Genomic DNA, 18,880 nt, shown 5'->3' with positions numbered 1-18,880 from the left:
TCACGGCATAGAATAAATAAAAAAAAATCAAGTGAAACAATAAACTGTTTTGATTAAATTTGGCAGTTTTTTAGTCAGTTAGACTTCTACTACAATGTGTTCAATAAAGTTTATTCATCAAGTCGACTATGGAATTCAAATTCAATGTTCCGCTTCATCCAAATGACTATTGTAGTTTCTGTCAAATCATTGAATTAGCTTTTTACTCATTATTTTGCATCTTTCGGCAAAGTTTTGACTTTATTTTATTTGGTGTTATTTTAAATTTATCGTCGGATCAATGAGCTAATTCGTGGTCTTTCTCATGCCTGGAGTCTGCATCATGTTGTGTATGTAAAGAAATTTTCCGTGTTTATATTTTATCTTGTTTTCTTTCCACCACATGTCCTCATAAATGTTTAATATATCGGCATGAAATTGCACGCGTTCCGGGCAATTTCGGGCCGGACGAAGTGGTCAGTCAGCCAGCCGTTCTCTGCAATATTTCCGGGCCTCGCCATAAACAAGGGAGCCTTTATACCCGCCGTTAATTTAACGATACCACTTCAAATTATTGTTATTATATTTTACGACTCCACTCTACAATATTACATAAATATAGTCGGACACATCCTATGAAATATTTTTGCAAGGACGCACTGGGAGACGATATTAAACGAAGAATTAATCGAAATTCTGTCGAAATATTTAGAGTTGGCTGTTATGGGAAGAGTTCCCTCGTCTATGATCAATATTCCGGAGGCGGCGGAACGGCTTACTCTGGAAAAAGAGTGTACAAAGAGTTTTACATTCTGTACAATTTGCAGCGGAAGCGGAAACGTTGGTAGCTAGAGAAGAATAAGACGATGTCTGTGTAGCAGAGAGCAGAGCAGTTTCCGGAGCAGTTTGTTGTTTATCTCCGGCACGTCCTAGCGAGACATAAAGCCGGTCCGGAATTAAAGAAAGGAATGGCCACACTTGTCCCACGAGTCTATAAACATGGCCACATAAATTTGATGCTCTGTACCGGCCGTCCTCCTGAATATTGATGTTACTAGCGCGCTATATCACTCGACAACCGCTTTCTATACCGGCGAAAAAACCCAAAGAAAACCTTTGTGCTGATAGATTCACACGTAACGACGACCGAACACGATTTATAGACCGAATACTGCAACCACAAGAATTGTTCACACGACATACACTGAATTACTTAGCGCCACAAGTGCAGTTTTCTCAAATAAAATCCACATTTTTTTCTTAAAGCCGCTCTAAATTCTCTGAACTTTGGAATTTATTTTTAATTTTTTGAATGAGCTTTGTATTTGTCTTATTCGAACAGGTATTACTATAAATATTGACCATCAAAAAAACTTGGTAAAGTTATAGCCACAATAAAATTGAATTTGAAATTTATTTATTTAGAATTATAGAAATCCACTGAGAGTCTAAAAACTAACATTTTATCAAAGCAATATAATTCGTAGAAAACAAAAACTATGTTAATGTGAGAAATACATAGTTGTTTTTTTCGTCTTTTTTAAGTTTTCCCTTGTTAAGTTTCTAATTTTTATTTTTATTTTTGTTACTTTTTATTTTTTATTTATTCTATAGCCTAATAAATTTATTCAATGACTGACATAACTTTTTTGCATACCGTAAATACAATGTGTTCAAAAATGGTTGTTCATCAAGTCACATATGAAATTTGAACGTAATGTGCCGCTTAATTTAAATTGTGAATGCTGTCAAAGTAATGGAAAAACGCTTGAAGTCCAAAGACGAAAACATACACAACAAAAATTGCGGAAATATAAAACATAAATGAAGACAAATTTTACACTTGACACAACTTTGCCGAAAGATGCAAAATAATGAGTAAAAAGCTAATTCAAAGATTTGACAGAAATGACAATATTCAGAAACTATAATAGTCATTTAGATGAAGCGGAAGATTGAATTTGATTTCCATAGGCGACTTGATGAACAATCATTTTTGAACACATTGTACTTACTTTCTTAAAGTTATAGTTCCTTAAAGTACATTTTTTCTTCAAGTACTTATAATTTTAAAATTCTTTAATTTATATTAACGAATTAATAATTATTAAAAATTCCTAATAGATTTAAAAAAAAACATAAGGGCCGTTACCGTTAACTTGACGTTTGGCGATATTAGTTTAATTCTGAATTAAATTATAATTTCACTTTTTGTAAACCGACTCTTCGAATTAATTTACTGCGAATTGTACAAGTTGGAATTAAGTTGTTTATTTATTTGGGAAAAATGAAACTGTGTGTTAGAAATACTTAATTTGGGGGATTTTTAAAACAGCTACACTTTGGTGGCAAAATGTGAACCCTAAAATAATAAGAGGGTTCATATTCTGTAAGCAAAGTGGGTCTGTTTAAAAAATCCCCCAAATGAAGTATGTCACTTGTACCATTTCCTCGGTGATGTTCTAAACTAAGTTATTAATATGTCGTCGCTTACCGCACATGGAAATGCGCTCACCCCGTGATGGACAAGCTCATAACCATGACATAGGAGAGTAATTTACAATGGTAATCAGTTGACTGGACGATGATTAAGTGTATGAATACCAGATTTGCTGCGAAATTGCTTATTTGCATTCCGCGTTTTCGCACGATGAGAGGGTTAGTTGATCACCGACATCATTCCCTCACCAATGCATTTCTCTTTACACATATCACAGTTTTAATGCATTCAAACTTTACGTAAAGTAAAAGCACGACGAATTCGACAGCCACTGCATTATGATGGCGCATCCCATTGTCGAAGCAGAGCACAAAGCAAAGCTCACCGAGCTTTCGATGCATTATCCGGATCAGATCATTGTGTTGGCATTAAACACTCATGATGCCGGTTATTGATAAAATGAGGGGCACGGCCCCACACTCCTTAATTATTCACAACCAAATAATTTTTTAAGAAACTATGCAATAATTCGCTTAAAGCATGTGTTTGTTGTTGCTTTTTGCTGGTAGTGTCTGATCCAAGATGTGTTACATCGCCCCTTGTAAGTGCTCCACATCCCTTGAGGTGAGGGTTGCGCCCTCGCGGGGCTCCATTGATGCTCATTTTTGGCAGCTGTAATCGTTTTTGGATCACTGTTATTCCTATTCATAGCCCTGTAGCTTTGCAATATTAGATTACGGTCTTATTCCGTGAGATTGAGCCCAAGTGCTGGTATTATGTGGTGATTTTTTGATTTTTCCTTGTGTGTGCGCTCGCTACATAAAACATAATTAATTTAGACGCTAGTAACTCCCTGCCGGCTCGTTAATTTAGCTAGATATAATTCATGAGTTGCATGTTAATCGTGGGTGAAAATGTACTAGTGTTGCACGAGTCCAGCAGTTTGAGGAATAAGGCGAACCTTAGGGAGAAGGCTGGCTGTCCGTTAGTGGTCGTACAAATCATGCAGGCAGGACCATCTGTACACATCTTACGGGAGTTGCTGACCATACATCTGCATTTCAAATCATACCATTAGGAGAGCTAGCTCCTGCCGGACAACGCCGCCACAAAAATTGATGAGCGCTGCTTTTTCCGCCAACGTGTTATATTTTGATAAATTCACCAAGCCGCAACAAAAATCATACACTTAGTTTTTTAATATTTAAACAGAGAGCTGTTAAAATATGTTTCAATATTTTAAAAGCAGTTTTTACATATTGGAGTGGTAGTGTCCATTTATTCGACAGGTAAACCGAGAAAAGTACAGTCATTAGCAATTTTTTTGGCAAAGCACCGCCACAGACGTAATCGATAAACAGAATTAGGGAAAACAAGAAAAAATCAGAGGAAATTGCAAGTTTCACTTAGGTGTTGACAAAAATCATGGAATTTTCTGTTGGTCTGTACTACAGATACCTAAAACAAAGTATAGGAAATGACGTATAAATAAAAGGTCCCCGTCTTTGATAGTTCCGTTAATGTTAATTTTTCAAACAATGGTTGTATTTATATAACGGTTAACACAAGGCGAATAAAAAAAAACAAGCAGATAGAGGATCAAATTCTCAATAATAGGAAATAAAAATAGTGCAAAAATTTTATCTTAAACTATATTTAAAAAAAATTCAAAGTTTTATCAATTTGCTATATGTAGATATAGATATAGTCTCGCTGACTTTTTTAAAGGAAATTTATTTCTCTACAACTTTCTTCTGAACATTTTTCTTGTATCTTTAACCATATTCGCAGCGTTTTGAAAAATACGGAAAAAAGCGCAAATTTTTAATTATAAATATTTTTTTCTTATGTTTCTTATGAAAATTTCAGTCGCCAGTTTTTTCCAGTTTGTTGAGAATGCAAAGCTCAACATTTCTGCATTTTTTTCCAAGTAATTAGTAAACTGCTTGAATTTCAGTTAATTTAAAACGATTTGACACTGAGACGGTATAACGCTGAAAGCGAGAGTTTTTACACTGCCGTACTATATCTTTGAGTGCGATTTTTTATCTCGTTTCGTCTCCTAAGTTATAGTCTTTCGTAGTCTGTACTTTAGTAGTTTAATTCCTATTAGTTTGTACAAAGGAATATGAACAATTTGATTTCAAGCAACTTTTGTTGATGGTTTTATTTTTGTGTTTGAGGCAAGGGTTTGTGCAGTGGTCTTGGTTTTATTAAATGTTTGGTAGATTGGAGTGGTGGCGTTATCTCCGTTGATTAGGAAAGATTGTTCCCGCGATCGATTTTCGCCAATAAAGAAAGGTAAAAGCGGCGACTTTGGGCGGTGATTCGGCAGTAAGAAGCATCCGGTGGCACACGGAGAGGAGTCCTGTTGATTTCCCAGGAGTTCCAGCCACAATACCGTTCTTCCTCCAGAACTATTTGCAGTTTGGCGGCGAGAATGACGCGCCCCGTCAATTCCAACTTTATCGACGACGTTGTAATATCCACCTCCAAATGAGATTTTTCAATAGCTTCCAATTTACAATTTAAGTGTTACGGCGCTCCCACTTTTTTCTTCATCTACTCGGCTTTCCCTTCCTTTATTTCCCTCAAAATAAAACTCAGGAATTACGAAACGACTTGCCCTTTCATAGTCACTAACACCGACCATTTGCACGCAAATCCTCCAGGAACCGTAAAAGTGCTCGCCGGATAATTTGTAAATTTTTTTCCGAAACGACGTCATAATTTTATTTCGAATAAAACAATTCGTGTTATTTGGTTTTTGTGCCCGTTTATGATGTGCATAGAGTTGTAAAAAATTTGAGACGGGATCTAATAACAATGCTCTTTTTCAAGTTGAGCGCCCGTAATTGCAGGAAAGCTCCACCAAAGTCGTATTTATTGAATATTTCAGCATGCGACTGTAGCCATTGATTAAATCAATAATACTCGTATTTAGGAGAAAAATTAAAATGTTTCATGCTTTTCCATTGCAAAGTACGTGAATTATGAACAAGGGTAGCATGTCACAATGACAGTAAATACACAAATTAACTTCATGTACTTTTCAATTCTTAATAAATCTGAATGTTTTGAAAAGGCAGCTTGGATGGGAAGAAAAGACTTGATACAACCGCACGAATTTACCTTTCCTTTGATATCATGCAAACAATCGGCTGTCCGTACAAAGGCAATTGATTGAAGTCACTTGTCATAAAAATTACCCTCTAGCAGGAAAAACAACACGATTACTTTGACTCACATGTTGGCAAAGTTATGTCAAGCACAAAGCTTTACGCCTAACCAGTGGCGTGCGCTCAAATTTGAAAAAAGCTCATAGAAAAATTAACTCTCAATCGTGCACTACTTTTTACTACAATCTTATGAAGGAAAGGATAAATTAGGATAAAGTGCAACCCTGTAAATTTTTTGAAACAAGGATAATTTAGTTTTATTTGTTGTTATTTTTTAGTTTTGCAGCCATGTCATTTAAACGGACGGGACACTTTGCACAAATTTTTAGATTTTATTTTCGATTTTTACAAACAGTGTCAATAGAAGTAAATTTTTCTTTATAGGAACTTTAATTTACTTTTTATCTACACATGACGGACGGGACATGACTCTGTGTGAGCTTTGCTCAGGGTGGAGTTTTTTCCAATTAGGTTTTTATCAGTGTGGTTTTTTTGTGAGCTTTTTTCTGGTCACCTTCGTTAACCACCGAATTCTTTGTCTGAATCACTCGGTATATTTTTAGTAGAGTCAGATATTTTCGTTGTTGTTCGGTTTATAGCGGTTTTACTGTATTTTTCTCTTGCGTCTGCCTCTGTCTTGTCCAAAACGGATCTGTAATTAGTCGGAGAAAGAACAGAAGGAACAGTAGAAGCGGGCGCTTGCGTAAGGGGGCTGAAGGATCAGCAGCAGCAGAAAGTGGTGAGCAAGGGCTGCCAGCCTGCTGCAAATTCGCGCCAATCTGTGCAGAGAGTGGCGCGATTGTAGTTACGTCATTGTTAGAACCCGCCCCATCTATTATTCATGGCGTTGGGCTAGGGGGAACGGTGGCGGCGGTGGCGGCGGCGGGGGCGGCTCGCTTTTGCTGCCTGCCACCAACACAGCCTAAGGCTGATGGCCGATTTCTACTCTCTACTACGACTCGCAAGCTGATGTGTGTGTGTGTGGACCGATTCGCAAATATCGACCTCTCGACGATATAATTAATACGAACAATCGGGAGAGGAGCAAACAAAGGCACATTTCAACCATAATCTAACGATATTTCGGCAAAATTTCGTTTCATTGGCTTGCTATAGCTGTATCAACAGTGGCAGCGCTAGAGCCACCATGGGGTGGATGCCCTTGCTTAATTTCATAAAAATATAACAATAATTTTTCTTCCTTTGAATTCTTTTATTACGTATTCTTATTTTATCTTCGCACTGTTTAAAGAGGACAGTAGTTTCGGTTGATTATTTAACTATTTTATTCGAGAATTAAGTGGGGATTTTATTGTTTTATTTATTTTTTTTTTATATGATGTATATTTAACATCACATTTGACGCTTTAATCCAAATTCCTACATAATTAAATAGTAGTTATTTATTATACAAGACGATGAAGAGGCTGTTTATCTACTAGTAAAAATGTTATTGGACTTATTTTACGAGTAGATAAACAATCTTTATAGTCGTGTATAATACAAAATTTTTTTCTATAGCAGGACTGTAAATTTAAGAGAAAAATTGCCACAGAAGTGAAATTTTATCTACTTAAAATAATTGATAAAGAAATAGTTAACATTTTCTATAGAAAAAAATATGTGAAAAAACAATTCTTTTGTAAAAATTTAAGTAAACTATCAAGGGAAGACATTTATTTTTAATTTTGTAAGGAAGAGAAAAAGTTTTTCTTCAGACGGCTTTATCAGAAATTATTACTTTCTATCGCCTAATGATTATGCGGAAGCATGTTATTTTCTTCTGAGGGAAGAATGTACTAAATTTTTTTTTGGTATAACTTTGGTGTTAACGTAATTTTGATCAAAAAAATCAAGTGATTGTTTGCAGCAGGTGCATTTTGTGGCTGTTCCACATTTATCAGAATGTTTTGATTGGATAGCAATAGTTGCGTGCTTGTGTCGATAGTTCTTTTTCTAAGAATGAGAACTTTGAGTTCGTAGAAAAGCTATTACAAATATTGATAACACCAAATGTTATGATATTTGGCGTGGGTTTGAGATCAATCAAAGAAAGTAATAAGAACATTGAACGCGCTTTAGTTGTAGCACGCGTATAAAGTCGTTTGATGGAAGAGCATAGAGCACTAATTACAGTATGATTATGATTAGCTTTCGGCCAGCTAAGCCGACCGGCTTATGAGCTTTGCTCTCGAGTGTTTGGATGGGGCTTACACAAAGCTTAAAGCTCGCGTTGATGTATTTACATGCGTGTTGCCACTGCCGTTTCAGACCGACTCGGACGTTCACTCCAATATTGGATAAAGCTGCGGTGAAAACACAACAAACACACGTTCAGTTATAGTTAGTTAGTTCAGTGTGCGCAAATTATGCATGAACGGGCTGTTAGTTTGAATTAAAATGCACACTTGAAATTTTTTCTAGACAAAGTTTTTATCATGTTTTCGATAAGTTTTAATTATGTCCGACGGCCGGGGCGCTATTAGCGCTGATGGCGGTGGAAACTTGGCCACGGTTATGTCATCAGCATTATCTTGCGTTATAAGCCCGAATTAGGGCCTTCAGACCCCCTTCGGTAAAAGCAACGAGCAATTTCCTTCTTAATCGACCGCCTAACGATTCACAAAGAATCGTAAATTTTTACATTACGCGATTTTCAACGGCACACATGTGCGTGCTAAAATTAATACATTTTTAAGCAGCCCAATAAATAACACTTCCAGAAAACTAACGTCAATTTATTCAATAAAACAACGCGGTTCTGACACAATTTATTTGAGAGAAATCAATTGTATCTGACAAATAGAAGACATATTGTTACTATAAACACCTCACAATCAAGAGATGGTAATAGTACATCCGGTGTTCCACAAGGTTCAATTTTGGGACCGCTTCTATTTTTAATATATAGGCTTTTGACGCAAAATGTTTGTCAATTTGTACTTCTACAAAAAACACAAAAATAGACTCGAAAATTAATCTTAAAATCTTGGGATTATAGTGGATTTGGAATTACGATTTAAACAATATGTCAATTTGATTGCTTTAAAAATGATATATTCAAACTACGATATTTTGAATTTAAAACTTCGAAAAGAACTCTGTGAATCATTGGTGCTTTTCAACTTTTACTATGGTTTTATTATTTATTATACAATGTGTTTTTAAATGATTCTCATCTAGTTATTATTTTTTTTCTTGTTTTATTTTATGATTTTTTAAGTAGTTTTTTATTTTTAGTTTTACTACAGTTGAAATAGTTGAAATAGTTGATAGATATGTTTGTGGTCTTAATATTTGTGATGGTAAAATATGTGTAGGTTTATTTAAAGTGTCAGTTTCGGTAACATATTGTAGAGGGTGGTCGTTGTTCGCGTTTAGAGTGTTTATACAAATTGTGATTTTAATTAAGTCGAGCGATTCGTTTGAAGCAATTTCGCGAAAGGATATTAAATGAAATCATTATGTATGAATACAAGTTCGAATGAATGGTTGGTAAAGGGTGTACGAAGTTAACACAGGGCGGGATTTCTCAACGGCATGGCACAGAGCCGGCGCTCATATTTCACAATTATTAGAGGAACTCGAATCATACACATAATAGGTAATTTCTTGCATTAATTACTCGATTAAATATTAACAGTGGCAATCATAACGCAGAGCTGCACAACCCTTCCGACAGGCTCTATAGATTATGCGGAGCTGGTAATAACGGCCCGGGTATTCCCCTAACGCACCGCAGAATGGAACTTGTTACCGAATGTTTCGCTTCAACGACAACCTACACACACTACAACAATTTCCAACATTTATTTCTAAAGCAAAATCTGTCTTGAAACTTTTTTTTAAATAATTATTTCTTCTTCATTATACAGGGTGTCTCACCCTAGACTTTCGGGCCCGATATCTCAGCTACTTGTCAACAGATTTTTATGAAATTTGATATTCAGATATTTTAGAACAACTCAAGTCTTCAAAACGTAATTTTAATTATTTAGGACTTTTATTAAAAAATACATCGTCAATAATAAATGCCGTAAGAAAAACGCATTCCTGAAAGACATTTCTTTTGCATGAAAAAATAAAAAACTGTTAATCGTGGGTACAGAAGCAAAAGCGTAGATTCCTATGAAACAAATGCGCACTACCACTGAATTTTGTTCACCCTTACTTCCACAAACGCAAGTGTCACATAAGCGACATTTGACATTTTTGACTTTAACTCTTTCAAAAAAGACTTAAAAACTGAACAAGAATCGAAAATCTTTTGACATTTGAACGTTCAGGAGATTAGAAATATTTCGTACGCTACTGGTTGGATTCTCTTCGAAAGCTTAAATTACACTTTTAACTATTTCTTCGTTTTTAGTTTACGTACGCTTCTTCCTTTTTCAATAACACAGAAATTTCTTTCACTATTGTTTGTTTTTAAAGTAATTTTACCAAATTAATACAATTTTTCTTTTCTAACAGCCCGCACACTTTTGACAGTTTTTTCAGTGGTGCACAAAATGCTGCTTAGCAATGCTTCAATTGTTTCAAAAGGTGACTGCTCAAATACTTTCAAAATTTGGAAAAAAATCTAATTTTTTTCTTGGATCAGACGAGCGAAATTTTTTTGTTGCTAATTGAAAAAGCACCACTTAAAATAAGTGCATTCTAAATGTTATAACAATTTGTTGACAAGTAACTGAGATATTAGGCTCGGAAGTTTTACGTGAGACACCCTGTGTACATGTCTTTTGATATCACAGTATTGCCAATTTAATTTCAAGTGATCAGAATTAACTGGATGGCCGGTGACAAACATTATAATTGATTTTTTTTCCAAAAATGTTGAAATATTTAATTTAGTACTGTAGTATGTGCTGTGACTGTGCTCTTTCCATCACCATATAATGCAGTTGTTCCTTGGGGAACCCTGGGGATAAAACCAGAGGCTTTGGTCTCAACTCCGGCTATCCGATTAACCGTAAATGGACGTACGATTGTTTAGTGTCATCGCCTTTTTATCAAAGTTTTTGTCTGTAGAAATTGTAGCGTATATTGCGTATGAGTTGCAAACCGGGTTAGTCTTGTGTGATCGTTGCTTAATTATTAAGACCATCGCTTTACATGTGTTTCAGACGCAAACAGAACTTATCCATTAGGAAACTCCTACCCTATTATTAATAATCAGACTTGACATTTCGTTTGATATACACAATAGTTAAGTTATTTATTAAGATAATTGCGTATCTAATCCCGAATTGGATGCGTACACACACACACACACAAACTATCCCATTAGACTAAATAACAATATATAAATTTTTGAATCGCAGTGGAACATTTTCGCGCAGTGTCGACATTTTGAGTCGATACGGAATGAATAATGAAAACACTTTAAATATAATTTCACATTTCTTCAATTCGTTTAAGTGAGCACTCACTTCTCGTTAAAACAATAAGAGAAAGTTGGAAGTTTTATTGGAGAGTAAGGTTGATCGTGACAGTTGGCAGGACATCAGCGCATTCCGTCGGGAATACGCTAAAACATCGGCCGCCAATCACTTCCGTAATTATTTGAAAGTAGTTTAGTTCCGGGAGGAGGCCCAATTTATTTTCCTCGGAACAACGATGCATAATGGAACGGCCGCCCCATAATATTGGGCCCATTAGACACACTTTTCTATTCGCTCTTGCAACTAATTTACACAAAAGTTTAATTTTTTTACTTATCTAGTTTCTAACGGAATCTATTTTCGGAATATTTTTTGTACAATACACGAAATTATCATACCAAGTCAACTTGTATTGCAATTGATGGAGATCTAAATGATTGGTGACAATGTTTTTTACGGATTTTGAGAATTTTTAACAATTTTTTGTAAACAGCATTGTTTAAAACAGGCAGTATTTAGAGGGCGTTTGCTTGCGAAAGTGGGGTTGCAACCCTTTGACGGTATCGCGAATTTTTGTCAAATTGCTGGCACTTGTTCGTATTTGGTGATTAATTTTTAATGGAGTTAGATCAGATGTTATGTTTAAAATTAGTGTAAATCAAAGGGCAGAGAGGCGTCCCGCGGGACAGGTCCGGCCTCGGCGGAGCCCCGGTGCATTATCAAATTACCACCACCCGCCCCTTCGTTTCTGTTAATCTGTTTTCAATGAACCCCGCACTCCATACACATGATACTGTACACACAGAACAGAAGGGGGCTTTGTATCCACTCTTCGATTCCGCGTCACATGTGCCAAGGATTTGCCGGCGCTGTTAATGCGATAGGGTTGGAGAGGAGAAAAAAGGGGCGAAAAATTGAAACGAAACTCAAAAAGAATCGAGCGAAAAAGACGCCAGGACATGACATTTCACGAACCGACGACTGTAATATAGAATGCATGATTCCCGACAGGACTGCGTCTTGAATAAATAAAGCCACAATAAACCATGCAAGTGGGAATACGTTAATTTCTTAATTTACTAGTTAAGTTGTTCGCCTCCATGAATTTTAAATGAGAAAAGAAATATGACTTTATGAATTGTCGGTTGAGCGCGCGCTCAAATTTGATTAAGTTTTTTTAAGAGGATTTTCGTGCAATTTAATTGAAATACGTGGTTATTTTTCGAGAGCTCTTCTACAAGGAAAACAAGACCGATTCTAAGCTGGTTTAGGGAACTACGGTAATGGCCGGTCCATTAGTTTTAAATAAATCAAATAACATACATTCAAAAAGACCAACTACATATGGAATATTCTAATGCGGGGATTTCGTTCGCCAATGACTAGCCAAAGCTTTCTTTACAATGTGTTGCAGAAAGTGCACGGCTGCCTCTACCACAAGCTTCTTATATTAAGTTGAGCAAACTCTCAGATTTTACATTTAACTAGCAAATTCGCAGTTTAAATGTACTAGATAGAGGCGCTTTTTGAAAAATTAACAAAATCTCTCATTTGATTATTATTTAGTTTTTTTTTGTTGGTAACATTTTAAGTCTTTTTTTAGCATCTGAATCCAAGATTATAAACACTATTTTATAACACGCTTTCCATAGCAATGTGTTTTAAATCAAAATGTTCCACCAAAAAAAATTGCAAGTTCTTGGGTATCTAGGTATGCAGCTAGAGCAGCAGCTCTCGAACTTTGAAATTTGAATTTGAAATTTGAAAATGGTTTTGAAAATGTTGAGAATGTTAACTTGTTTTTTGTTTTTTTTTGGAAACTATAAGATCTAGTAAAGCAAAAATAAAAAATCATGAGAACGCGCATTGATTTTTCTATCTTCTTGTGAAAATTCGTAGGTATAATTCCGACAGTTCATTCAGTTTTAACTAAAAAATATAATAATTCAGAAACTAAAAGTTCTAGAGCAAAACGGCAAATTTTACGATTCATTTTTTGTATTATACTAGTTTTTGCGACATTTGTTCTTTCTTAATTTTTTTATGGTTAAGTCTGTAGACTTTAAACCACTCATTCTTAAAAACGAATTATCTTAGGCACCTAGAGCATTTTGAAATATACCATCATGTTCAACAGCATGTGATTTTTTAAAACTTTTTGGGTCTTTAACATAATTCAAGAGCGTTTTTGTGTCTTTATTCAAGAGGTAGATATCTGCCGTTTGGTTCGCTTCGAGGCTGCGTGGGTGTCTCCACGTGTGTCTATCTATCATCACGATGGCCTGTTTTATTAACAAGTCCGTTTGTAATAAATTCTGTTGAAATGTTATATTTTTCTATGGATAATTATAAAGGTCGTCAGTTGGCGTCAGTCAGTCAGTGTCACTGCATTGGTAAAAGGTGGTTGACGTTCGGTGACGGCGGGTATGAAGGTCCCGTCGTCCGTTTGTTCCGGGGGCGGCCTCTGTAAGTGATCGGTCCAGAGGTGAACTCCGGAGTTAACCGGCGCGTTTAGGTGCTCATGCACTATGCAAGCGTCTGTATAATTCAGGTGTTCGACCCCGCGTCAGCACACTTGACTGGCACACAAATCTTCCTTCAAACTGACTCGATCTCTACCGTTCTGATAACAAATACACTACTTGAATTCTGGACACGACGGCTACCGAAGAAGGTTTCACCTCAATTACGCGACCTAGGAGATATTCTATCAACACTTTTCTCATTTTTTTTAATTTTTCTTCTAACTGTATGGTCGCCAAAAATACTTTTTTCTATTTCGAAAATTAAATAATTAAGAAAAATTTTTCATCCAACGAAAAATCATCATAACATTATTATGTAAAATCATTCGAGAATTTAATTGTGAAAAACTTGGAGCATTTTTGAGTTTTTTTTTATTGAATAGCTAAAGATTTTTTTCACTGTCTTTGAACAGTTGCCGAAAAGATTTAGCAATTTTTACTTGTTTCGAGCTTTTTTTACTTTTCTCAATAGAACCTAAAGAAAAGTTCAGAAATCGCAAAATGTCAACACTTTAATAAGAGTGGTTTAATTAACATTTCAAGCTTACTTCGAATATATGTTTCCTAGATTATAAACAAAACACGCTTTTCATATCAACGTGTTTTATATTAAAATATTAAAAAAAATTGAATAACATTTATAGGAAAACGCTTAAAGTTCTCGCAAACGCTCGTGGCATAACGACAAACCTCGAACTTTAAGTTTGTGTTTTTGCACTCGTTTTTGGCATATTTAAGTGTCTTAGTAACTTAGAAAAGTGCATTATTATGAAGGGTGCTTAGACTTAGTTTCGGAATAGACAGAATTTGTCCGAGAACGTGTTTAAAATTTAATGTATCTCGTGTTAATTGCGCCCTTTTCTTACAATAAAAATTTTTATGCACGTCAAAGTTTGAGCATAAAACACTAAAGTAGCGTACTTTTTCTCGAACTGTTGATCTTAAATATAAAGTTAGAACGTGTTAAGAGGGCCGACTTGCTGTATTGCGTCCCCGAGGGCATTTTGTCGCCTCTCCCATACATAATGCACACTCTAACTTGTTAATTATTACGCAGCCAAGCCTTCTGGCACAAAACTAAATCTTAACTAAGAAAAGACGTTTTTATAGACAATTGTCAAATGCACCACCCTTGATTAAAAGAAGAGGCAAAAACTCGCATCCAAATTAAAACGATAAAAACGGCATTTAACGGCACTTGCGATTAAATTCGTCGGAGGGTTGAAACGGCGTAATTATTCCGTTGTGTTCTTTTGATTTGTTTTGGGATAATTGCAGCCGACATGTCGGAAAAGTATTAACTCTGCCGATTATCTAGTAATCTCTGGAGGAAGTGTAGACATGAACGCGGGCGGTTTAAAACACAAGGAAGTAGTTTACGGTTAATCCTAAGTTGTAATCCGTACTAAACTGCCGCTGTGATCTAAGATTAAACAACGCTGATTAATTTCAGCCTTATTTAGGTGCTACGACTTTGTTCGAGTCGGTTTATGCGTTAAATAATTCAACAACAACCCACATTGTTTCGTTTTACGCGCTGTCGCAAATTTTATTTTTTCCTATAAATCATGAATAAATTAAGCTATTTGTCGACACACTGCACCACCAAGATAAAGCGAGTTTTAATTCATTTTCTCGTAGATTGATCGCAAATTAATTAATTAAGGCGCTTTCATTAGCTTCGAGTTTGTAAAGAAGTGAGCTTCTTGGTAATTTGTTGTAAATAGCTTTTTAATTATGTCTTAATGGTTGATGTGGTTTTTTCTACATACATGAGACGTATTGATTGTTTATTAAACGTTTAAACGTTGTTTTAAAATTCAGAGAGTTTGTGCGCTAGCTTTCCGAGCTTGAAAACATCAAGCAAGCGAGAAATAAAAAAGTTGCAGTCCGGTGGAATGACAGCCGAGCTGTCACTGTCATGGCGGCCAAACAAATCACATAGGAGCATCGAAAAACCATTTCAGGTCCGTGTCTACTCATTTAGCCCATCATTCGTCCCTAGCAGCCTGTTAGAATGTGCTTCGCTGATGAAATATTTAACACTTTCGAAATATCTACCTTATCGCAAAACTGTCTTTCGCTAACTTGAAATCATTCAAATTGACTCGAATCAAAATTTTAGTGAGATTATTATTTATTCGGAGACGAAAACAATTGGAAAATCACAAGTGGCATTATTTGATATTTCTCGAACAAGGAGGTGTATTTTACATAAGCGTACAGGGTGTTTCACACAACTTTACGAGGCCTGTGCACGCACTCAAAGTCACAGAATACTAGATACATAGTCAAAGTTACAGAACACTAGATACAATTAAATATTTGATTTTTGGAAACCTATGACATTATTAATCATGAACTGTTATTTTTCCGAGAGTACGATTTTAATTGACTCCAGCTTTTGTTATTTGAGAGAATTTTTTCTTCTATGGTTAAAGTATTGAAGTAATTCAAAAAAAAAATTTTCGTACTCAGTTTTGAACTATTTTTATATTTTGTTTCAGGAATCGCTCTGCCGGAGATTTACGCCGACGATATGCTAAGGTAAGTGGAATCAAATCTTTGAAAATGTATTTATGATTAGTAGTTTCGAAGTTATCTGTTCATATTTCGTCAATTTTTACACTTTTCCGGGTGAAATTTGGATGGTTTTTGTTTTTTTAGAGGTTTTCAGAGCTAAAAGCGCTAGTTTTTAAACACTTAATTAAAATTTGTAAAATTTTTGCACCTTATTTTGAGTGTTTTCGTAAAATTTATTTAATGAAATTCGTAAAATTGTTTCAGAAATTTATTTGCGTAAACTGTTTGCTAAAGTGTTAATTTCCCGACTTATTTTCTCAGATCTTAAGAATTCTGAAGTAAAATTTTCAGGGATTTTCAAATTATTAAGAAATTTTTTAAATATTTAAGAAATCAAATTATTTTTGTTGAGATGCTGTTGATAAATTTAATTTAAAAAAAAATCAAAATAGAAAATTATTGCAGACGATTTATCTATTAAAAAAAATGTTTTTGTTTTGTCTTTTTCTGAAATTTAAACTCAATTATTTTAGAAATAAATTTGATGAACGACAAAATATTGAATTAGATGTCTTAATTGCAATTTTTTTAAACCAGCCTGTAATCTTTTTAGCACTCTTACCACAATAAGGAATTTTCTCTACTTTTAATAAAATATATTTTAAGAAATACAAACGCATTAATAGCATCAACTATTAATTATCTTAGTTACAAAGTTTTCAGATATCGAAAAAACCCATTTATTTTCCGACAATATTTCGAGTTTTCGACACTTTTTTCTCTTCTCGACACTTTTTTCTCTTTTCGAGAAATAAGGTCAGATTTTCCGGAAATTTTCGCTTTAAACAGTCTCGGTCAGAAACTCTACTTTTGTGGGGTGAACGATATTTAGCTCAATTTTTATCTTGGATCAATTTTTCGATTTTTTTAACTTTTGGGAAACTGAATTATTGGCTTCTTTGGAAAACACATGTCGGTGTGACTTTAAAAAGCGATAGAGGTTTCAAGTTTCTCAATATATTTTTTTTACTTTTAAACGGTGATTTCAGCGAAATAATAGATTATTATCAACTTTAGAATGCGGATGAAAGATTCTAAGACAATCTCACAAGTTTTTCGTTTCGTGAGAATTTTGGAAACACGTTAAAGTCGGTTAATATCATGACGTTGATTTTTTTAATGATTTTGTCATTCATAAAGCTTTGTACAAGTGTTCCTTTTGAGCGTAAAATCCGTTCGCGAACAAAGAAGTGGTCGGTCGGTCGTCATTCATAGCCTAGTAGAACCCCAGGAATGTAAAGCAAAGTGCCCCTTTTAAAAGTATTCATGCGTACGATATACATATGGTTGTATAAACATTGTCGGTAGCAATTCGTCCGTCGGCCGCCTCCGAGAAGCATCTATTGTACAAGTCTCTCCGGGCCGTCTGTCACATTGAAAGCGATACATGGGGGATTCCCTTTTATATAGACAAATTATATACAAATATGAACTGCTGATTATCTTTCTAAGGGGTCATAGAATCGGTGATGCTCATGTCTAAAATGAGCGATTTGCATAATGGAGAGAAAATAATATCAAAAGTGATGTGCAAAAAATTGGACGCTTGTTGATAGAACGAACGAACGAACGAGCGGCTCCCGGAGACCACTTGTGACAGCTTGACGGGCAACAGCAGAACGGAGCGGAACATTGCATGGCAGGCCATAGTCGAAGCTGCATTTATTATGCATTTGCGGGTCCGGGACTCAATCACGGTTAAGTCCGTTGACGGATGCCCCCGATAGACTGTGAGCCAGTAGCCGCAAGCCAAAAATAGACGATCACCTTTGTGACACATTTCGACAAACTCCATACAAAAATTAACACTTTGCTCTCGGCGTTCACAAACTGATATTATTTTGAGCTTAAATTTTTTACATTTTTCTAATTTTGTTTTTGTAGTTTTAGGTTTAAAGTTTTTTGGTCATTTTTGAGAGTCAGATAAAATTTGGAAAAATTTTAATTTGACGATCAAACAATTTATATTGTCTCTATTTACAGTAAATTAGATCAATTTGTGGAGGAATGGGTTAAATTTCTTAATTTTTGGAGCATTTGAAAATACGCTAGTATGAATTAAAAGTAGCATTCCAATTTCGTTGTTTACTCATACATTGAGCACAATGTTAGATTCGAACTTTTTTTACGTAAGAAACGGTCATTTTTCGATTATCCGAGTTACTAAAAATGTATTCTATTTGAAGTTTATTTCGTGATCTCCTCAGGTTTATGAAACGGTGTATATCGAGTTCCTTCACGTGCCCGGACTATCAAAAATTATGTTAAGTTTATTCCTGGATTTTGCTCGGAAAAAGTAAAATTTCTTTGTAATTTAAATAAAAAAAGTTTAAGTCAAGTTTGAAAATAGTTTTAAAGTTTGCGTCCAAGTAGTGCTTAGATTAGTATGCTCGTAGTTTATTTTCGTCTCAATTGACGTAAAATATTGATTGAGTAATTAATAAGTAACAAAGTAAAATTTGCTCGAATATAGTGGTGGCGATTGCAAATGACTAGTAAGTAATAGTATCGAGAAAGTTAAATAGGCAGTTGTGTGTATAAAGTAGTTAGTTGGCCATAAAGATATCTATAATAAATTCATAATCATTTGTTTCTCGAAAGCTCGGTGCAGCAGTCGCGTACTAATAATTACATATCATGTTTGTCTTTTCATTAGAATTTATTCGTGCGTTGCGTTATGCAAATGGAGTCGTAATAACACATATTAGGCCACGCTAATTACCTATCGGGATCTTTATAAAAGTTTTTTTCGAAGGAATGAAACCGAATTTTGTAATTATTAACTAACAC

The 18,880-nt window shown here is 35.0% G+C and overlaps 1 long non-coding RNA gene across 2 annotated transcripts in view; it reads left to right on the top strand.

Moving 5' to 3' along the window:
- Positions 1-18,880, top strand: part of LOC107397453 (uncharacterized) — an 88,236-nt gene that overhangs the window by 30,236 nt on the left and 39,120 nt on the right. Inside the window, exons 1-2 of one of the 2 annotated variants that reach the window (XR_010334937.1) lie at positions 13,354-13,448; positions 16,015-16,054. This is a non-coding gene — a long non-coding RNA (uncharacterized LOC107397453). Of the gene's footprint in view, positions 1-13,353; positions 13,449-16,014; positions 16,055-18,880 lie in introns of those variants that run through there. The other variant, XR_010334935.1, reaches the window with a different exon arrangement.

This window comes from Tribolium castaneum, chromosome 1, assembly GCF_031307605.1.
Source record: "Tribolium castaneum strain GA2 chromosome 1, icTriCast1.1, whole genome shotgun sequence".
Taxonomy (NCBI): Eukaryota; Metazoa; Arthropoda; class Insecta; order Coleoptera; family Tenebrionidae; genus Tribolium; species Tribolium castaneum.
Note: the sequence above shows the minus strand (reverse complement) of the source record. Positions and strands in the feature narration are given on the sequence as shown.